The 23,984-nt window shown below is 42.7% G+C and overlaps 1 protein-coding gene across 1 annotated transcript in view; it reads right to left on the bottom strand.

Moving 5' to 3' along the window:
* Window positions 1-14,382, bottom strand: part of LOC108238645 — a 188,296-nt gene extending 173,914 nt beyond the window's left edge. The window contains exon 1 of the mRNA XM_017420878.3: window positions 14,155-14,382. The gene's annotated coding sequence lies outside the window, so the exon portion shown is untranslated. The remainder of the gene's footprint in view (window positions 1-14,154) is intronic.
* Window positions 14,383-23,984: the final 9,602 nt, after the last annotated feature.

Raw genomic sequence — 23,984 nt, forward strand, 5'->3', positions numbered from 1 at the left:
TGACACATTCAAAACACAAAGCACAGTCAAGATGCAGAAGAGCTAAAATAGTTCATTGGACTCCAATCTTTGTGTGTGTGTGTGCGTGTGTGTGTGTGTGTGTGTGTGTGTGTGTGTGTGTGTGTGTGTGTGTGTGTGTGTGTGTGCGTGCAGGTGGGTGGGTTGGGCAGTCGTAGCAGGCAGCGAAAATTCTAATTAGGTGTTCAGAAGCATTTCAGCTGCCCAATCAAGAACAAAACATTTCAAAATGAAAGGCTTTAAAACATAAATAGCCATAAAATTTATGAGTCAGTTTGTGGGAGTCAGCTGTACGTCGACTGTGTAGTCATCATCACAGCATGGGAGCTGAAATGAGAAACAAACACTGTCACACACACCCCAAAAAAACACTTATCACATTTATAAGAGGCAACAGGTAAGAAGTGGGGAGGAAGATAAAAAGTCTCCAAGCTCTTGTTAATTGTCATGTTTGGATAAAACCTATGATTTATTTATCTCCTAAATAAGGAGGAGAGGCCTCGAGCAGCTCGGAGAACAGCCCGTTCCCGCAGTGTTCCGCCTGAATTTATGTTTGCTGACAGCTTTTAAATTATGTGCCATTCATGGCGTTAAAAAGAGCGGAGCCGCGGGAATGCTGAGCCATTTAAAAAAAAACAAAAAAAAACTGTAATTGCCTCCAAAAAAGGAAGAGTGAGATGAGATGAAATGTTTTATTCCGGCCGTGGACCGGAGACAGATTTTGAGCACGGATTTTGTTTTTCACAACAGCAGTTTTCAGCTCCGCTACAGCTGTGTGGAGACGAACAAGTGAACTGAGAATGATGCTGTCAGAAGCAAAGTTTATGACAGGAAGAGAGCGCAGCCTCCACGTTAGAAATGAAGGAAAAAGAGAGAGACTTTGTGATCCATGCTGCTTGTTTAAGCCCGACACAGTCAGTAAAGCTGGGATTCCAAAGCAGTTTAATGAGACACGCTTTAAAAAAAATGGAGATTTGAAGCTCAATATTCCTCTCTAGGAAAAACAAAAAAAAAATTATAAAAATCCATCTAAATCAATTGCTAGCTCATTTTTCTGTGCTCCACTTCTATTTTTCAGACCAGCATTTCTCTGGCTGTTTCTTGCAGCGTGTAAAAATAGTCAGTGTACAGATACAATACGCTAGGAGGGAGTAATATGATAATAAAAAGCATCAAGGCGTTTCTAGGGCAGGACCAACGGAGGAAAACTGCTTCCCAAGAACCAAGCGTGGCTCCCCCCGGTGAGCAGCTCGCATATGGGAAACAAATATAAAACTAAACTTGGAAATTTACAGTCCACTTGCAAAGAGACGAATGACAACACTGTGAAGAACAAACAACCTTTGTGCTTAACATCATGTAAGCTGCACGGTGGAGCAGATTCTCCGTCTGAAAGCGTGCTCTGTCAAGTTCAAAAGATGGCTCCGGCACTGTGAAATCCCTGCCATGTAGGCCAAGCCAAAACAAATGTGATGTCAGCGCCGTAATAAACGAGCTTTGTGTTTGAGTGCGACCATGATAATTAGTCTCAAGATGGTATGTTGGTGGAGAGAAAGGCTCATGAAATATAGAAGCCGTTTGGCGCACACTCAAGAACAAATCTGTATTCTAAGAGCGTGGGCTGTTACACTAATGTTGTACACAGTTCAAATCTGGCAGAGGCACAGTCAGGAAACTTTGTTTGGAGGAAAGATGCTGACGGTTCCAGGCGAGCAGGCGAGGGAAAGATTACTGAGTCAGCGCACGCACGTCGACGCACACACACACACACGTGTCGTCATGCCACACACTCCTGTGGAAAAAAAGTATTTTCTGTTGACTCGATTGCCAATTCCACCCCCCCACCCTCCCTCCCAGAGAGGCCACGTGCATCACAATTCAAGGTTCCTGACGAAATTGGGGTCGGCGCTGAACAGAGCGGCAACCGAAGGTCGGGGGAGATGATAATGATGTTTATGAAGTCCAAATCAACAACGTGAGATTCCCCTCTGTATCTCCCTGTCGGGCGAGCTTCTGTTGTGACCAAATGGGAAATGTCTGCTCGGCAATTTCAGCCGGCATCCTCGTCAAATTGTGTGGCGGGACGGAGGGAGCCATGTGTGCCATTTAAAGGCGGGCAGGTAGGGGAGACACATTCCTACAATCTAATGCAAGCAATTATAAGATTATTGTCTCAACGCAGAACACCAGCGGGGGGGAGGAGGTGACATTTTGACAGCATTAATCGCCTCATTCTGAACCTCTTCTGTTTGTTCAGAGAAGCTCGGGAAATCTCCAGCGGCTGAAACGTTGCTGCTGCAAAAAAAATAAAGAGGCGTAGCAAAGACTTTTGCTGCCCGATGGGTGGGTCAAAAGCTCCTGGTGGGCTCTTTGATTTGAGATGCAAGCTGCTTGCTCAAATTGTTACACAGTGTGAATTCGCAGCTTCGGTTCAAACTACCCTCTCTTCTGCCATGACAACCCCTTCTGAGAAACAGCAAACACATTCCAGTCTTCTCTGGAGGAACCGGGAAATAAAGAAGAGGGAGTGGGGGGGACAACAAAAAAAAAACGAGCTTTTGTATTTGTTTGAACTTTTAGCACTGCCTTCTTCTCTCCTGTTTTTATTTCTATAGCATTAATTATGCATGCACAGTAAGACTTTTTGATGAGCACATCCAACACGGAGACGTGCAGCTTCAGCAGCCATTTCTGTAGAAGGGAAACTTGCTGAGCCATGTTCGTGTTTTCTTTGATACTCACCAAACCCCAAAAAAACTGCAAAACAAAATGCTAAACTTAGCCTCTAGCAAATTAATAGAGGTCACACAGTACAGGCTTACGATGGAAACTTTTAAATTTGAGCTTGTACATTAATGCCGCTGCAGACACCTTAACTAAGATCCTTAACAAACCTTTACACTCAAGTTTTAATTTCTCAGACAGATTCCTTCTTTTACATTTTCAAACTCTAGAATCATGTCTTAACTTTTATTTACAAGCTCAAATCCTTAATGGATTTACTTTTTGTCTCCAACTAAGGGTGCCAAAGCATAAGCACTAAAGAACCTCTTATTACCATTTGCCCATTATCCTTCTGTTTGTGTCACAGTTCGTGATTTGGAACTCCTCCCACAGCTTTGGAAAAAAACCTATACTAACTATATACAAACTGTGCAACTCAATTGGGAACAATGTGTTATAATTTCTGGGACCAAAACATAATACGGCATGAACAAAATTTGACAAAAGTGCAAAAGATTTCCACATAAACGATAGAGTTTTGGCAAAATATTAAAAAAACAGCCCATTTTGAAGGTCTACAGCTTAGACATAACTCACAACGGAAACATTACTGAAAGTTTGAAAAAGTTGGACTTGAAAACGTTAACTGTTCACACACAATAAAGTTGAAGTTTTGTTTTGGGGAGATTTTCTAAATGTTGAGCTCGCAACCCTTTCAGAAAGTTCTTTCTTTCACAAACTTTAAACTTCTTAAGTAATTTATGCATCAAATACATGAGTGTAGAGTGCAATCATCCAAACTCATGACTTCCATTCATTGTAAGCTCAGAAATATGACTTTAAAAATGGAAGCTAGAGGTCTTTTTAAACTTGTTGCATCTGTTACACATAATAATTATCATGTGTGATGTCCAGACTCTTCTGCCACATAAACCTTAGGAATTATTTCAATACAATTTATCATTTTTTGCAAAGTGGGTGTTTGAGGCTTTGGTTCTGCTCTGCATTTCTGTTTGTCTTATCAAGAGTTGTGTCAGAGAGTGACAGACATGAGTGTGCGATTACCATGGTGACCCTAACGAGCCCCTGGTTTGATTCACCTTACACAGCTGATACATCAAAACATCTGCATTTTGTCAGCTTAGATTATCACTAAAGGTAAACCCAAAATTACTGACAAGGCTTGGCAAAACAGGACTCAGAACAGGCAGACACAGACAAAGTTTTAAGATGTTTATTGTAGCTGTTAAGCTAGTAGGAATGCTAACACTCAGGACGGGACCCTCTGGATGGAAAGGAGGGAACCTCGGAGCAGGTAAGACTACCGAGGGATTTGAGTGAGAGCAGGACAGGTCTGTCAGGAAGGGGCTTAGGATAGTGGGAAAGTCCGGGGACAGGCGAGAGGTCGAAGCCGGGAGGTCAGAGAGAGGGAGCCAAATCCAGAAAGGTACGAACCAGAGAGCGTAGTCCGAAAAGGGGAAGTGAGGTCGCAGGCCAGTGGGCAGAGTCCAGGAAGGTATCCGACGTGGAGTAAGCGAGAGACGAGAGTCGTGGTACAGGCAAGGGGTCGTGATCGAGGCAGGCATGGACTGTGAAGGAACGCTGGACATCTACTTGGTAAAACCTTTTAATAATCTGGCAATGAGTGACTGAGAGAGGTGAGCTTATGTAGTGAGTGGAACAGGTGAAGCTGATGGCAGTGATTGCAGAGACGTGGAACTCGGGGGCGTGGCAAGGCTGTGGAAAACTACTGTGACTGGACAGAGAGACTGTGGCATGGAACTGTGGAACTGTTACAATTACTACTGAGCTCTGTAAAGTTGATGTATGTTTGAATTTTAGACAGCAGCTGCATTGGCACTTTTCAAAAATTTCTTCAGAAAATGTCCAGCGTATACATACAACACACACATCAACTGAAATGTATGCGATGCTTCGGAAAAGCAGCCATGTGAATCGGAGTGTGTCTGGGTCTGGTCACCATTACGACAAAAGCGTGGTAACTCTCTCTTAAACACACACACACACACACACACTGACCCAAAACTGATGCTACCGACCCTGAACGGCTGCTACACACCCAATTACAATCAACTCCGGCGCTCAGAGCTCCTCGAGCCCAGGGTATCGATGATTCATTTTGTGTTTTATCAAAGAAACAGGAGTGCCATTAAAAAGAGATCAGTCAGCCACCGGGCATGAGGAGTCTGCTTCTAATTGGCCATTCATCAAAAAGCCTTCTCAAGTAGATCGCAGCCCTGAAATATCACGCATGACAACTGAACTGCACTACATTAATTACGCTACTGATGAACCTCCAGCTCTGTGACTTACCCCCTTATGATTTCGGGGGGGGGGCTAGAAATCGCACAGATGCACACACACGCACACCTGGACACAGGCACATGTGCAACCGTGAGCTCTCCTACAGCTTTCATTAAAAACACGGTAGAGTGGATTACATAAAAGAAGTGGTGATGCTGATTACTGTAATTTGACATTAAGATAACAATGAACAAGCAGTGATTGGTTTGTATTTTTAGCCCCAGATACCTTCCCTGAGGTGCTGCCATTTCATGTGTTCAATATCATCAGTCAACCCTTTCAAAAGATGTTTTCAAGCGTTACACTTCTCAGCAGGTCCGGCATGTTTCACAGTGACGGATCCTTGGTTTAATGTTATACTGTAGTAACTGTCTCCTGGTTGCCTTTGTTCAAATTAGCAGCCATCAGGACACACACAGATGAAGAGTTTTGAGCTCCGTCTCATTCCTCTCAAGCACATGAGGGGAATTCTCCCTTTCATCCATTTCCTCACGCACTCTAACTAGACAGTTTTCGGTCGAGTCTCAAAATTATGCACGGCGGCTTTCTGGCTTCCCACACAGACATAAGCACGCACAGGACACGAACAGCTGCACATCCGCTGACAATTCATCCATCTCTGAACCTCTCATTTTCTGGTTTGAGCGTTTTGGTGCTCCTCTATCATTCTGACTTGCTGGATCAGCTGGGGTCTGGTTTAGCACTAAGCAGCTGCCCAGAGGCCAAGAAACAGAGGCAACTGCTGTTAGTGTGGTTAGAGAGCTGATCCGGGGTTAAAACATGCATAAAAAAAAAAGCCACATGCAAGATCGTCTGTATCCGAGCACACGCAAACACATTTGTCTGTTGTGTCTCCTGCAGGCACAAGACTGCTGAGGAAGGATTCTTCTGAGAGAAACCCAGATCGTGTTTGATGTGTGGATAATGATTTGGGAGAGGCAACAGCAACACCTTCCCCACATCCAAGCCTCACTGAAGCCCGAAACTGTTTTGTTGACTTGAACATAAAGAGAAAAAAAACAGGAATTGAAAGCATTACAGGGCGTGAACGACGTAGCTCTGAAGTCTTGGATGTGCAGATTGTTGCTAAACTAGCCTGTCTGTGAAGCTCCTTCTGAACGCCAAGAAGAAAGACGCACGTGGGCTCGCGTCTACAAAGAGCACCCCGTGGGAATCAAAGTTTTGCTCTTGCAGACACTTGCGCATGTCAGTCCCTGAACAGGAGCTCTGAACTGGGCACCGCTGCTATCAGTTAATCATTGTCAAACAGTAATTCAGTATGTAATGTGCCTCTAGGTCCCTAAGACGCAGAGGAGCAGAAACACTGTCTACATGGGGGATGCTAAGCTCAGTCGGTGTCCTGCAGGACTGCCTATTTAACGCAGGAATAAGCCAATTATCTTCGTGGAGGAGGCAAATTTACAATAGGATTTGCTAAATTCCTACAGGACTCCCATGTCAGGGGTGGCAGCTTATGCTTGTAGGTTTTCTTCTGTCGTGCCCCCTCCGTTTCAAAAGCACACGTCTGCAGGTGCACATCATCACCAGCCCTCTCAAATGCCTCAGCAGTTGCTCACACTTCAAGCACACAAAGCATTCGATCAGAGTTACCGGCAGCCTTGATATCATCATCCAAAACACCAGAAGTGACAAAAGCCACCAGAAATGAGTTTACCCTCAATCAAAGCAGTCAGTTGTTCAGAAAAATAGTTCATTTTTCCGAGTCTAAGTTTCATTTATAAGTGCTTTTTGCAGTCATCGGTACCTCTTGTTGCGAAGCTGATTAAATTGCTTCTGAACCGAGTTCAACCACGGCGAAATTATTTAAGCAGCTTCAGACAGAGCATTCGGCTTCCATGTGTGTTGAGAAATAAGGGCGAGCGAATGGGAATTGAAAGAAGGCTGTGAAATTGAAAATGCCGTTCCGTCACGTGCTTTAAAACTAATCACGTCAGTGCAAGGTCTAAATAGAGGAAATCTAATTTACCATTCAATATTACAATTTTAGATTCCGTGCGCTGGAGCTCTAATTGTGGCCTCCTTCGTTTTTGTGCAGCTCAGTGAGATTTGACCCTCCTCATGGATTCCGCCCTCATTATCCCTGCACATGGAAGTAATGCAAGCTGGACCGGGTGACTGATACGCCGGTTCTTTGATCTGTTCCTCACTTGTACACCTCTGTCCTCCCAACACCGTGACTCATTATTTATAGGAATCTTGTCTGCTGTGTTTTGAAACAGGCAGATCTCCATGCATTGTTTTTTTTATCGGGAGTACTCGCTTGACTTGAGTTATTTTATTTATTTGATGTGATAATATAACAATATAAAACCTAAACAAACAGGTTAACAGTTAAGTTTTTGACTGCTAACTAGACAGGCTAGTTTTTACCTGAGGTGAAATTAGTTGCTCATACACCAAATAAAATAGTAAATAGTTATTTTGCGAATGTAACTTAGAACCTGTGACATGCATTTCAATAAAACATTTATGGTTTAACAAGCAGGCCAACATGCTTTTTTACAACAGAAAGTAACATTAGCTTAGCCCCAGACTGACCGGACAACTAAGCTAATATAGGCTACATGAAAGCTTATCTTTACCTATATGTGTTAGGAGGCATGATATATCAGCAAGACCTTTTTAAATCATTAGAAGACTTGTTTTTTATTAGTATTATTATTATTATTATTGTAGCCTTTGTGCAAGCTAATGTTGCCTAGTTAGAGTTCACCAAGTAATGGGCATTTGAAGGCTTTTAGCTAGCATGTTATACATTGAGAGCTATGAACAGTTTAGCATTTCAAGCCCACTAACTTCAAGATATGCAGTTTCGAACTGTCTAGATTTTCTATATTTGCTTAGTTCTGTTTTATTCGTTGATAGGTAAGAAGTGGGGTATTCCTCAGACATGTTGGCGGCCCACTGGAGGTCCAACACAGAAACACACAAACCAAACAGCCATACGTGGTCACAGTCGCCCCTAAAGTCAATTTAGAATCTCCAGTTATCCTAATATGCATGTTTCTGGACTGTGAGAGGAAACCGAAGTACTCTGAGACAACATGCACAAGGAGGATATGTAAACCACACAGAGCCACCACTGACATTCAAATCTGCAGCCTTCATAGGTGACATTGCAAACCTGCATCATCGTGCAACCCAAGACTTGTAACTCAGAAGCCAAATGTTAAAACTGAATTGCATGTGTCCAAACACGGTGAGGCTCACATCCAGCTAGAACCCATATTCTTGTTCCGACAAGCCGTTGTCAAGAGTTTGCAACACAGATCGCTATGCACCCTGGTATGATAGAAGTATGCAGCACAGAAAAGAGCCGCCGCTCAGTCTTCCTTTCATGTCAGCTAATGTTTGATATACAGCAATTTATTCTGAGTTTTATTTGCACACAGAAAAAGCTCTGCTCAGTGGCCTGCAGCACATTATTTTTAGATGTGTCTGAGTGAGAGCAAGAAAAACCTCTGTAACCTGATGCATCGTTTGAGATTTATGTTATAGTTAATGTTTTGTTGTGATGAAAAAGGTGAATATTTAATGAGGTTTGCTAGGATGCTTGTACGTGCTCTTCTTACGGCGCAAGAAAAATGAAATCAGCCATGACTGAAAGAAGATGATCAGACTTTAAAAAAAAAAAACAGCAGATTTAATCCCAGCATGCAGTTAGCCATTCAGTAATGCCTTATGAACTAGTGATGAAAACCTCATGAGATGAAGAACCAGACTACACCAGTGACTGAGAATTACCTGATTAATATTACTGAATAATTCCAAAACGTTACAGATTAAGGGCCTAGCATTCTTTGAAGGGATGCATATTACTTCCCATCTTTTATGCCAACTAAGATAATCTCATACTGAGAACTGATGCAATTATAGCTGTTTTGGCCAGATCTTGAAAAGGACACGCACAGTACCAAGTGATATTGCAAGATCTTGCACTCTGATCTGTTAGCACTCTGAATATGTGTTGGGAATGAGTCTCAGCTACTACCACATCAAATATGGAATCGATATCTGGAAGACTGACTGAGTTACAGCCGTTTTTGTGATTGTTTAAATTCATTAGCTTAGGCCATCTTTAAAGGGGTTGACTCCAAAAGTCAACCAGTTATAGATGTATTTCCAATAATTATGAGATATTCTGCGTACTCTACAGACAAAATAACACACAAAGGCAAAAACATTATCGCCCACCTTTTGCCTTTCAGTAATGAACAATAAAAACTAATCAGAACAATGCCAAGCACTGTGTTTTTTAGGAACTACAGAAGCTGTTGTTTTTCTGCCTACAAACATGGAGTCATTGTTGTCTTTTGAAAGTAGCATAAGAAAACATTCTGTACCTTTGATTATGACTCATTTCTATTCAAAATAAAATGACAATAGATTATTTTTAACTCTCTGCTCCACAATTCAGTCACTGGGGGGATTGCCCAAAAACACTCACATGTGCACACAACCAACAGTCCTACAAACTTTCTCGTTCAGTCACTGTCTGACTCCCCTGCCCTCTTTTTTCCATTTCTACACAGCAGGGTATAAATGATAATACACACAACACACATACACACACTGACGCCAACACACTCAGCCTGCGGCAGCCTCCGGTTTTTCTGTATTACGTCTCCAGTGAAGCGAGCTGCTGTACTTTCTTTTCCACCAGAGTCCTCCTTCATTCCACCCATTCAAAGAGCCATCTACCATCAAACTGGGACTTGCATCCACCAATCTATCTCAGAGATCCAGTCCACCCAGGCAGCAGTGCAGACCCCCTGCTGGGAGCAGAAAAAGAGAATGTGTTTGCATTTTTTTTTTTTTTTCAAGCTGAAAGGGAATAAAAATGAGGAAAAACCTAACAGTGTGTCTGGAAGTGTGCACACTTTGCTTGCAATATGGACAAATGGATGAGTGTTTTGTTTGTTTTTTAGGATACCTGCATGTGGATTTATGCACCCCACCTACCACGTGCACTGTCACACGCATCCAAGTGAACAGCGCTGTTGATCTTTGACCCATCATACCGTGACTGAGGCTGAACCACCATCCCACAGGCTTCCACAGGGCAACAAAAAAAAAAAAAAAACACTGCACCACTAGACATTTCCTCCAAATGACCCTCTCCCAACCCCCACCCACGCTCCCATCACTCCGGAGAGGGGCGGCCCTGTGTCTCGGCTCAGCACCACCAAGGCTGGGGTCAGGATGTCCTGCTCCAAATTCCATCTGGGAAGGCTGGAGGCATCAATATTCAAGAATGAAGACGAAAAATTACAAAAAAAAAAAAAGCATGAAGGATGTTCATGCTAATTCCCTTTCCTTCTTCCTGAGAGACGCTTGCCTGGTGAAACCGCTGGCGAATTTCCATTTCCCGAAAAAGTCAGCATCAGCAGTGATGTGTCTTCGCCTCCTTTAATGCACGATCGCCGTCAAAGGGCACGGAGGGAAGGTATAGTACATCATCCCCTATATCCATCCGGAGAATAAAAGAAGCGTCACGTGTGGGTGAGAAATGGCTCATCAGTCACTTGCCTTGAGTAGGTAATTGGAGATGATATAGTTGAGATCCAGCTCTGAGCAAAGTCAACGCGGAGTCACAGGCCTTATTACTCACTCTTCAAAAGCCTGGCACCAGAGGAAAAAGCACTCTGCTGAAGGTTTTGCGCAGCTCTTTCTATTTTCATCGTGCCTGAAAAGCAAGAGGAAGGGAGCAAAGGCAGGATCTGAAGCGACATTAGATCGAGGAAGCTCCTTGTTTCCTTTCCTGTTTGAAACAGTCGGGAAGGGAGTTGAGCCACCGCGCTATCTCCGTGCTCAAGGGCCCTGGGAAATGTTCATGTGTCGAGCACTAAGCAGTCATTTCCTTGTTCTTCATGAAGATCCCTGGGAGGCCATGTTGTCTGATTCATTTCACTGAATTGTCAGCTAATGAATGGTACGCAGCCATCGACTGCCACACGCACACACAAAGCAAAAGCCCCCTGGGGGGGATCATCACGGGGGTTCTCTCATTCTCATTAGAAGGGAATCAAAAGGAAAGACGGGACTCACTAATAATTCATCATGTCCCCTGCGTGGGGTGCAAGTAAGGCTACATTCTCCTCCACAGAGTGGAGATCAACATGATCGGGCACATCTGTAATGCACTGACGAACTGTGATTGAGTCGATAAAAGAAGAGAGGCCAAGGAAAAAGTTGTTAGTACGAAATCTGTCACCCTGCTATACCGTGTACCTTAAGGTACTCACTGGGCTGCAACTGTTGGAGACTCATTAGCAGCTCAACATTATGAGAAAATAGGTAAACTTTCTTGTGGGGTCTAAGTGTTTGTGACCAATTGACCAGATAGTCGTGAAGTTGCATTTTGAGCGGCCAGTTTTTGAAAATCACGACTTATTGTTGGGTGCACGGCTTGAAAAACTGTATTCTAAGTTGGGCAGTTTATTTAGTTGCCTAACTCTGTCCACATCAGCTCTATTTGCACCGGAGTGTATGTTAGAAATTAGGACAAAACCGATTTGGACCACAGTTTTTCAATCATTATTATTTATTATCTTGTGGATTGTTTGATCTGGACATTAGCCTCAGCTGTTTTCTTGTTAGAGGAGAGCTCCTGTGCAGCTGTGAAAGTACACTATTGAGACAGGTTTGAGCAGCTCACGATGACTCTGTGACTATTTTGAGACTACTCTTTTTTTTTTTTTAGCATGTCCAAAACTCAACTGCCAGCGTCTGCAACTCAAGTGAGGTCATTCAGAAGTACCCGCAAACATGTCAAGACATTTTGGAGACTCCTTAACGAACTTGTCACTGACAGTTGCAGCCCAGACAGAAGATACCTTTAGCCAGGAGAGGCAGCAAGCCTGTAAAAATGGTTGGAATTTAAAAAAAAAAAAAAACATTCAAGACAGGCCTCCTTGAGTGTCCACTGTTGGTGTTGCTTTCACACAATCATCTCTGCTAACTGGTTCTTTGAGTGTTTCTTGTTCCAACAGCCTCCTTTCTAGATTCTGTTCTCCGGGCAGCTTCATCACCAACACAAGACTGTGACTCAGTGCAACCTGTTTCCACCGGCTCTCCTTTTCCTCTCCATCCCTCTAACCCGCGTTCACCCCTTCAGCAACTCGCCCCTCTTTTTAATCGAACCCTCCCTCCCTGGTACACATCCCCTCCTTCCCTCCCTCCTTTTATATCTTCCTTTTTACTCCCCCTTCCCCACTCCCCATCTGGGTAAACACAATTGCTGTTCGCTGTAAACAGCTATTAACTGCAAACTAACACACAGGCTGGCACGTAGCGGCATTAGAAGGACGGGACGCCTCTGCCTCCTTTGATTTGCTCCAAATAAAAGTCTCCCAATGTCACAGCTGCTCCTGGAGTGTGTGTGTGTGTGGGGGGGGGGACTGCAGACAAGTGCTTGTGTAATCAAAGAAACTGATGCGCAGAGATCATCACATTCACAAACAAATCATGGCTGGACGTGTGCGTGGGCAAATGCTGGGGGTGTTCGCACAGGGATCTTTAGTACATGAGCTTTCCACAAACATAAGCAGAACATGAGCTTTCCACAAACATAAGCAGAACTCACACCGAACAGAACCATTACAGTCACTTAAGGCTCATAAAGCATGTGTGTGTAAGTGTGTGTTGTGGTGGTGGTAGTGTGTGGGGGGGGGCATGTATAACATTAGCTTTTATGTGATCAACAAGAGGCTGTAAGAGCAAAGATGTTTCACTTGAGAACTGACCTGCAGATGCAGAGATGACTCTTTCAGCACTCCCTTTTGCAACATGGAGAAATTATAAACATATAGAGAGAGAGAGGTAGACACGGCAGACCCACTTTTCTTGTTCCTACAAAAATATAGTACACAGCAGGCTGTGATAATCGATATAACCTGAGGAGGCAGGTCATAAATCCAGGCAAATGTATTTCCCGGGAGGGCAGTGGGTGCTTAAGGTCTCACGCAAACATTATTACATTTGTGCGCAGAGAGAGGGGGTGAGGATTTGGATATTTTTTCTTCTTCTTCTTTCTTTCTTTTTTTTTTTTTTGCAAAAGCACATCCGCATTCCCGACCCCCGTGGTAATGAAGCCAAATCTAGTTATTATCACCGACTTATAGGGTCGCGTAATGAATGGGTGCAATTAAGCGGTGGGGTTTTGAAGCGACTCGCAGCCGACCAACCTCATTAGAGACGCGCCGAACCGCGGAGAAGGTACTAAAATTAAATATATATATATATATATATATATATACAATAAAGGTTCGTGTCTGTCGGGCGCTGCGTCCGTCTGGTATTAGGTGGACTCGCAGCTCGCGCGTAAATATTTATTTTATATACAGATTTCTTTTTGTTTGTTTTGCGCCTGTCCGGTTTGCGCAAAAAAAAGGAAAAAGAAAAAAGAAAGTGCCATCCCTCTCACCTTGCGGTCAGAGGCAGAACCTGAAAAGGGCAACAAATCTGCTCGGATCAATAAGAGGATGTAGCCGCGTCGATTTGACAGCAGTTATCGTGGAGGCTTAAATTCCCGCACATGCAGGCGCAGAAGAGTCCGAGCGGACAGGTCTGTCTGAGACCCCCACCGGGTCTCTACGTGGGTCCATCGTCCATAAATGCTACATCTAATCCACCTCGGTCCTTCTTTTAGGAGTAATTTGACACTTTGATTGAATTATTGTACTTTTGGCGACGCAGACCGCCCCGTCTTTGCGCACGGACTCGCTCCATCCTGGGAATTCTCCACATGCCTCTAATTCACTGTGAGGTTGTGCTGACATCCCATCTCCCCTGCGCGATTCCTAAACGATTTTTTTTTCTTTTGGTCGGGCACGAGTCGTGATTTTATTTGCAGCCGGATCCCAGGTGAATGTCAACACCGTGGTGCCAAAGAGCAGCCCGGGAGTAAAAAAAACAAAAACGGATTGAAGGGGAGCTGAGCTGCCCTCACTCAGACCGAGCTAAAGAAATAAGAGAGGAACACAGCAAGCGTTCATGCTCATAATGTTCATAAATAGTGATGGATCGGGCTAATTGGTGTACAAAATAAATCAATACATAATTTACCTTTAAGTGTCGGATCAAGGTGAAGTTTCTCGCGCTCCCGTCAGCCGGACGCAAAAACTGAGTCCAAGAAGGACAAACGCTGTCATCATCCTCAGTCGTCTCTCTCCTCCTCTCTGACGCTCCAACTCTGCCTCCTCAGTGAGAACGAGACTCTTGAAAAAAAATGAAATAAATAAAATTCTCTCCCTCTCTCTCTCTCTCCCTCTCTCTCTCTCTCTCTCTCTGTCTCTCTCTCCCTCCTACCTCTGATTTCCACGGGTTTTTGTTTCTTGAGCTCTTTATCACCTCTCCCTCTCTCGGAAGTGATTAACGGCGTGATGTTCATCATCACTCATCATCACCGTGACCACCACCACCGCCATCATCATCATCATCATCATCATCATCACCACCATCTATCAGATATCAGCCCATCTTAACTTGCATCATGGAGCAAATCATTCTGTTAACAATAAATCCCTTCAGCGTCTTTATCAAAATAAGAGCATCACTTCATAAAAAGGGGGGGAATATATTAAGGGATTTTAATGCATAATTAATTTCCTAATTAGCTCAAAACGTGTAATATGGAGTTTGCTTTATACTTTTTATACTTATTTTTGTTAAGTTCCTGATTATCCCTTAATTACCATATAGAAGTGGAGTAATGAGACAATAATGTGTTTGCTGTTTTTTTTATTTCTGCATGCAGTTGTACAAACATGTCTATATGTCTATAGATATCCATTCACACACCATTTACAGGTAAAAAAAAAAAAAAAAAAACGTTATCCAGATCTGCATCAAATGGTGCCGTTTTTATCCAGGTGTTTTCATATGCGATTCTGAAATGTGGGTCCACACTCAATGTAAATAAAGCACTCGAACGAATCCGCTCGGATGCTTATCTGCATGGTTTGCTCAGCGCAAATATGTACCAATGCATCAAAACTGTCTGACTTCTCGATCCCAAACAGCTCTTCCGTGGACGCCGCCGTTGTTGACCTGTGTCCTCCCACTGCGGCTGTTTCTGCAGATAAACAAACAGGCTTCACAGCCGTTCACGCATTTTGCTTACAAAATTCTACTTCTAGGATGTAATAACCATCGATATGAGAACAAAAAATATTGCAGAAAGGTCATATACAGTAAATATCTTACCTGTTGTGGATAGGTTTTTGTCTAACAGCTAGCGAGGCCATGACCAAGTCTTAAAACAGCTCCTATGTCCCACATTTCTTGGTGGTTCATGCGTACACTATCCATCTATCCATTCTTTTTTTTTTACCCGCTTGTCCTCTCCATGTTGAAGGGGAGCTGGTGCCTATCTCCAGCAGTCATTGTGAGAGAGACGGGGGACACCCTGGACAGGACGCAAGTCCATCACAGGGACATTTAGGCTACATTCACACTGCAGCTCTTAATGCTCAATTCCGTTTTTTTTGTTGTTTTTTTTTGCTCAAATCTGATTTTTTTTTGCATGGTCGTTCACATTACATTTTAAATGTGACCTCCATCAGCCTCAAGTGTCGACAGTCTCCAGTTCCTGAGTAATACTTTGACGTGAGGGACCTCTGACCTTTCATTCGATGTAAAAGTCGGATGAAATGCGGCATGAACGTTCACACTGTGAACAGATATGTATTTGATCCAGTACCACATTCCGAAAAGACCTGGGTCGGACATGAAAAAAATTGGATTTCGTTCACACTGCCATGAAAAAAATCCATTATGTGTCGCATAGGGGCAAAAAAAAAATCAGAACTGGGTCACATTTGCCTGTAGTGTAAACATAGCCTTAGAGATAAACAAGCATCCACGCTCTCTCTCACACCTAGGGACAATTGAGAGTAACTAATTAACCTAACATGCATGTTTTTGGTCTGTGAGAGGAAACCGGAGTACCTGGAGTAAACCGATTCATGCATAGGGAGAACATGTAAACGCCACACAGAAAGGCCTGGAGGCAAACCTGCGACCTTCTTGCTGGGAGACAACAGCTCTAACCCCTGCTCCGCCGTGCTGCACTGAAGTGCATTTTGCCTTCAAAAAGCCTCAAATTTTCTAATTTCATAGCTGTTTTCTTTTTAAAACCTTTACTGCCATCACTATTCCATTGGTTATTGCAATATCATAGTACAGGAGTGCATGAACGTCAATGAAAATGTGAAGATATATGTACAAGGATGTCAGTAATCCACATTTGTCTTAGCTGGTCACAAAACTAGTAGTTCTCCTGTTGGACTTAAACGCTAAGATTTCGATTGTTAACATTTTCAGAGAGTCCCACTTCAAAATGGCTCAGCTATCACTTTGAACTTCAAAGCCTCCATCAATCCATGTTTAAACTTAATTTAGAAATGCAGGCATAAGCTAATATGTATAAAACAATTATTACATGTTTTGACTTAACTTATGTAACCCTATAAAACATGAGACTGGTCTTTCAGAGCCCTGAGAACACTTGCCGCTTTGACAAAGGGCTTTAGTTACAGCTTGCACATATATTTGTATTGAACAATAATTTAATTGGGTGCAATTTAGCTAATGGCAAACTAGACGAATGGGCCCAAGTGCAACTGCATTAATATGGTTGATTGATATTTAGTGTAAAGCTTTCTTAAAGATCTTCCAGATGTTGTGTTTTACAGTGTCTTAAGCACTTTTTGGTGGTTAAAAAGTTTGTTATTATCATTCATCTGTAGTTTCAGGACATTTAAGTTCCTGTTATTTGTGTATTAATTTAAGATTAAAGGTGACATATGACCAATAATTGATTTTATTCGCTTCAGAGCATTTGTTTTGGAGTTTCCAGTGACTAACTCAGATATAACACATTCCTGTCAGTTTGTTTTGGACTGCCTGGGTCTGAAAATATCTCATTTAGTGAGCCATTTAGATTCGCAGGGCACTGTTATGTCACACGCTCAGCTCGGAGCTTTCAATTTAAAATCATTCACTGTGCACTGAAAGCAGGAGTCCTAACTCCTTTGCTTCAGCCTGTTTTTAGTTTTTTTTTTTATGAACCGCGACTTCTCATCAGCAATTATGTAGCCAGTAATGGCATTTTTTGTCTGTTGAAAAGCATTGCCGTGGAGCCCATCGTTACAATGTACTGAAAGAATGCTGAAGGAACATGAGCAGAGTTCCTGATGTTGGCCTCTAAATACCTGGACAAACCAAACAGACCAAGAGTGAAGCTCAAAAGTGACCATGTCTAAAAGCAGCTAAGGGATTCGGTCTTTTCTCTGTCTCAAATATGATCCTTCACTTTGTTGCGCGCTGGAGAAAAATGGTGATTGAGAACCTATATTAGGCCCAATCCAGAGGTAACAGGCAGGCAGAGTGATGAAAACAGAGCTGTTTAATTGAACTGATATCGCCAACATAAAAGTGAACAGAAGGGGAAACTAACAAGGTTTAAAATGGAGCTGACACTGAGGATCTGACACGACGCATAAAGGAACCACACCAAATATGTGATGACTAAACAGATGCAGGCGTGTCAGCTACACCTGAAGACCAGGAGGGACGAGAAATCAGGCAGTAAACCCAACGAAACAAAAACCAGGAGTGATTACTTCATACAAAGAAAAGCAGGTTAAGATTGGAACCGGAACTCAGAGGATTACAGTACATGAGCTCAAAAATTACAAAACCAAAACTCGAAAACCTATGGGGAACCTATGCCAAACGTATGTCTCACTGGCGTAAATATGGCTCAATAAGTGTTCATGGCTGAACTGCTTAGGAGGGAAATCTAAATTGTTTTTGCAAATGAAGTCCATTTCTACCAGTTTGGAGTGCTGTATTTACCTTTAGACATTGCACATACTCTTATAAAGGTAACAGCATGCTTCAAGAGGTCATCTGTGTCCAAAGTTAATGTTTAACAATCCACACCCCAAAAAAGAAGCTGATATGAACAGAGATGGGATACAAGGGGAGCTGTTGGGCTCTATGTATGTGCCATTTTGTTACAAGGGTGTCACCGAATTTTTTTTAGGCCTTTCGTAAACAATATCCACTAAAGATAAAAGGTGTTATTTTACCGCTGAGACTTTGCTTCTCCAGTCCTGAAGTTGGGACGGTCTATCCATACTGTTACTGAGGTGAACAGATTTTAGCTGAGCAGCTCCTCTGCATGTGTTGCTGTGGTAACCCTGGAGTCAGCTCTGTGCTGAGGGGAACCTCCAAACTGAGTCAGTCTGATCCCAGCGCTCTTTGTAATCGCCTCCAAATGTAGTCTGGATTTACAAAAAATAAAAATAAAAAATACATATTTCATGTTCTAGTTTGCTTTCCTGCATTTTGTAAAATAAATCTGAATTCTTCAAAAAAATAAAAATAAAAAGTCTCCTAACATCAATAGTTTTTCTGTGAGTGTACACGTTTCTGCTTTGTTGCTTGATAAACTGTAAGAAAAGAAAATTACTGCAAACATTTCTTAGGCTTAGAGACTTTAGTACATGAATACAAAATAAATGGCAACTTTAGCAGATTAGAAACAAAAAGAATCATTGCTTCGGTTTAGTTTAATTAATTGAACCTCAAATCTTTAAAATAATCTCTTTAATTTTTCGCCTGTATCTTTAACTTGGACCCAATCCTCGTTAAAAATGTCATCATCGGCACCAAGTCATCACCAGCTCACCATCTAATGATAACATTATTTTATTCATGTAATCAGACTATCTGTAACATCGTCACGGTCCTATTTCAGAAGGCCATTACCTCCCTCCTTATCTCTTAAGAACAAATTACACCATGTCGTGTTCGCGCACACACTCTCACACCTGCACGCGCACACACATGTGTCATTAGTCATATGTACCCTCCTCGGTCATTACACGTGCTGTAAATCCCGTATCTTCTGTCTGCATTGTGCTTGCAGATGGAGTCCAGGAGAGATGCTTTTTGAAGGAAAGCGGGAGACGAATGTGAGACCATTAGAGAAGTAAAAGAGAGAGGCTGCTCCTTCTCTATTATAACAGGGCCAGCCAGACGACAGAGCATGAAAGGACTGATTTATCCCCCGGGAAAGACTCTATCTGTGTAAAGGTGTATGTGTCCAAAAGAGGGGAATATCAGGAGAGAGTTGCATGTACTTACCTTTTTTTTTTTTTTTTATGCTCTTTATCATTGAACGATAAACTGGGACAGTACAATATTAAATAAACCTATACATTTGTATGTTTGTTTGGATTCTGACTGCACTCTCTACTTCCCTTCCTCAAGCCAAAGTACACATCTGCCTGGATTTTCTGCAGCCCGGAAAGCCAGTTTTTGCCATACATGTGTTTGGCAGGCACAATCAGTTGGCCGAGCCGCAGGACCAGACGGGATACATTGTTCCCAGAACCAAATAAGCACAACCTGTAACAGAAGATGTTGGAGAATTCACTGTTTTCCCGCAGCGTCGCAGATTCAAACATTCGGCCTCCAAGTCAGGACAACTCTTTGGCTCTTGGACAGATTCCGATCAAATCAGTTGAGGTTTTCAGACAGCGCTTTTTTTTTTCTGCCTAAAAGCTACAGAATGATGAGCAAATGTTTTCAGCGAAGTAAGACAAATGAAGGGGGGAGAAAAAAGATCTGTTTATTTTAACGTAATAGGGATCAATGTAACTGTATTAAGGGGGTTCGCAGTTGTGACAAATTACATTTACGGCATAAAAGTTCTATTACTTTTTAAATAAAATGGTGCACAAATTTGTGTTTTCAGATTTCTTGTTCATTTCATCAGTGCTATTGATTACCACTTCATCTTTTAACTCAATTTGTTGGCAGATTTTGTCCCTGAAAGCACAATGATGAGAACATTTATCTTTAAAAAAGGAGCCTGAATGAGACACTCAGTCACTTGATAAGAACCTCCTACTTCTTCAAGATGAATGATATTACTTAACGTGCACAAACTTTCCGATCTTAAACATTTTGACTTTTGAACTACAGTTTTTGTTAAGTAAAAAAAATAAAACGAGATTAGGTCTATTCTGAGCGGAGTCAGGAATAAAGAGAACTGCTGCCATCTTAGATCATCTCCAAGCTTAAAAATGGCATAGTGATTCACTACACGCTACTTTCTAACCCTTCACTGTGCCATCATATCATAATATTCCTGCAGAAAGTGCCCCAGGCTGAAACGCTACAGCTAGCTGCTGCTACCACTGTTTGTGCTCACAAATAACCAAAGAATTCTATGTAAATAAGTGTTTAAGGCTAAGCTGGAGCTGTCAAGTTGACAGCAGTGTAATGGTTTGTAAAAATCTTTGCATAGGCCGCTTTGAAATTCTTGAGATTTGATCCGCTTTAAGACGGCAGGAGTCCTCTTTGGTCTTGGACCTTCCTGGACCTACCTCATCAGTTCAGTCAGAACTAAACTCCTCTTCTCCAAAATGAGGTTGTTCAAGGAGCTATCTAGCAGATATGATATTTATTATTCATAACCTTTCCACGCAACCCCAATTCAAAAGATTGAAGCTACAGCTTTGAGTAGCTCCTGCAGTTTAGAAGAATGTTTTCTTCCAGACCAGCAACCTTTGTTTAATCCCATTACACAAACCAGTTTCTGTGGCTCCATTTTACTCCACTCTGATGCTGTGGGAGCACAGTAAGCAGCAGCTCACACTCGTACTGTCGTTCACGTGAAATGCGAAGCAACAACTGTTTGTCCTGAGCAAAAACAACAATATGTATTTCTAAAAGGTGGAGACTGCACGTGTGTCAAGTGTTAAAAAATATCCTTCCATAAATGACTCAGTGGGTTGTTTAGTCATGCAGAGACTAAAGTCTTATGACTGTGTTTTAAAATACGACTTTTAGCCAATTGCTTGTAAAGTATCAAACCGAGTCGACTAAACACGACAGTGACATACACAAAGCACGTATTTTAGTCTTAATCATGAGTCATGATTTTCTTTGAAGCAAACCTAAATATTCAACTGGAAGGTAAGATTGATGTTTTAGTAAAACTAAATAAAAAAAAGGATTGGTTATAGTACTGCCAATTTCCCTTCCTTTCTACCTTATTTAAAGAAAACATTTGAGGGTTACCTGTGCTCCAAAATGAAAATTGTCGTATAAGTTTAATTTCATGGACTAACACGTGTCTTTTATGGTCATTTAGTCCTCTGGTATGGAATAGTTCCTATCTCTGTAAGAGTTATAGCCTGAGACATGAAATGTTGAGTCATGTTTAAGCGTTTAAACAAAAGATTCGTTGAAGATGTCCCCTTCGGCAGCCACTGTCAACTCCTAACAGCACATCTGCAACCTGTGTCAAAGGTGTTAAACCCTCTGTGAGGCATTCGCAGTTTCCCAGACAGCTTTTCAGCAAATGTTGTTGGAAATAAAAGGGATTTTTGAACTATCCTGGGTACAATAAGCTTGTTATTTTTTCCCTCTGCTGGGTCAATAATCATCACACATTACACGCTGCACTAATGATATGAAAGGATGTTGACGTCAGAGGTGCAGTTTAAGCGTGACCGCTGTGTGTGTAAATGGATAAAAAATAATTGGTATGTGAGCTCTGTAGGACTTTAATGTAGGTGTAAATGGAGTAATGAGTAAATGTCAAAAGTCCACATGCATCTTGGTTATATTTGGATTTAATTTGCAACTTTGACATTGGTAATAAAGGTTTTTAACCGTTTATCCATCCGCCATTTATTACTGAATATGGATTCCTGTGATACCTTGTCAAACTTCAGACATAAATTAGCACCAAACTGTGGTGGCAATAATAAAACTGCACATGCTGAAAGGTCATACGACTGGATAGCAATGGTTGCAGTGTCACATCATAACAAAGCTGGCAGTACGGACACACTGCTGGCCCCATGTCAGTAAGGGACATGGGAGTCCAGTTACATGTGTCCAGATGGCATGTGCAGATGTCACGAGTTCTGTGATGCTTGATGCACAGAACAACAACCCTTCCGTGGTGCAGGTCTGTCCTGGGCAACCAGACCCTTCAAGTCTGAGTAGGTGCCCCATTGGTTCCAACACTGGGTCACGATGACATCTGTACGCTCCACATGCTAACCCTCACTTAACGTTACCAGGACTTAACTGATGCATTTAGGAGGCCTCCATTCACTGTTCTCTCCTTTCCAGCCACTGCCTGATAACAGCATCCATCCACTCATGATGCCACCACTCATGCCCTTATGACTTATGGCGTAAATCAAATCGGTTACACACCTATCGCTGGCCTGCATGTGGTCCGAATTACATCCAAATTGAAGCATTTCACCTGGATGCTTTACTTTTGTTTATTTATTTATTTTGTTAGTGAGTATGTAAGACCTGGCAAATAGTCCACGTGGGGCATCCTGCCTTTCACCCGTTGACTGCAGGGATGGGCACCTTCCTCCAGTGACCTTGAACGGTACAAAGCAAGTACAAAAAATGGAGTGAAAATCTTTAAATAGATGAGTTACAGTGTAAATTGCTGTTTTCTGTCAGATGATTAATGTCAAACTACTCTTTTAACCCAGTAGCATCGTGTTTGCAAATCAAACCTTCCCCTTTCAGTTTTATGACAGCTTCCACACACTTTGTTCTGCCAGTGAGTGTATGTTTATGGTATTAGCTCTGTGTGCAAGCCGCCAGCAGCTGCCTGTCATGAGGTAGGAATTGGGGAGGTTGCTCTCTGTGGCAACTACAAAGCTTTGACTCCACTGTATCTTCCAGTTATCTACCAGTTTACAAGTTCCCCAGGGAACAAAGAGAGTGAAAATGTTAGCATTTGCACTGTGCATACACTGAGCACAGAGAGGGAGGTGTCAGGGAAGCCAGATAGATGCATCTGATATGAAAGCAGACAGACGCAAAGTGTGCTCGCTGCAATAAGACGCTTTGAGGATGGACGCGGGAAAAGGCAGGCAGAGTGACAGATAACATGCGGATAGCAGACGGACAGACAGATGCATGTTGGTATTCCACATCTACGGAGGGGAAACTGGCCAGGTACAGCGTCTAATAGCACGCCACTCAGACAGACACGGACAGCTGCCGCATGGTATAGTCTGGATCAAGCATCGACAGACAGATGCCAATCCCTCAGCAGGAATGATGCTTTGCCTCTGCACACACAAACACAAAAAGCCACACACACACACACACACACACACAGGGCTCTGCTTGTCCTCCTCCTTTCTCCACCTGTCTGCTCCGTGCTGTCAGGAAGCCAGACAGGTGGTGATGTTTGTTCCCTCAGGCACTGTCACCACCATCCCCCACCCTCTTCAAGCGCGCGTCTCCATCCTTCTCCTCTCCTTTCCTTCTCTGAGTGGCATTTAAGTGCCGCTGCCCTCAAAATAATACCTCAGACAGAAAGCAAAGAACGCATTGTGTGGCGGCGGGTCTGTTTGTGGCGAGTGTCCAGGTAGGAATGTGACAGGCTCTGAGGCTGATAGAGTGGCTGACCAATTGTTTGAATGCTAATGACTATCAATGAATGCACTGTTGTTTTGCTTTTCTGCCCCGCTCGCTTTCTTCTCGACCGCTCATCCGACTCTCCAGTCCCGCAGCACATTATTTCAGCCCGTGAATGGCTGTTGACAATCAGCGAACGAAAGATACGGGTTGAGAGAAAAGGAAGGGAGAAGGAGAGGGGAACTGCTTTGTCACATCCAACCTCAACACTGGCCTTTATAAAGACCACTGGAAAATGTTTATCAATTTTTTTTATTTTAAATTAAGTCCGAGCATTCCTTAAAGTAATACATATCGCCCACCACCAGTCAAACATTAAAAACGTTATGCACAATAAAATATCAGAAAAGGTTACACTCAGAGTATGTCTCGTGAAGGACCAGCTTCAACCACATCCGATCTTAGCT

The sequence above is a fragment of the Kryptolebias marmoratus genome, linkage group LG20, assembly GCF_001649575.2.
Source record: "Kryptolebias marmoratus isolate JLee-2015 linkage group LG20, ASM164957v2, whole genome shotgun sequence".
Taxonomy (NCBI): domain Eukaryota; kingdom Metazoa; phylum Chordata; class Actinopteri; order Cyprinodontiformes; family Rivulidae; genus Kryptolebias; species Kryptolebias marmoratus.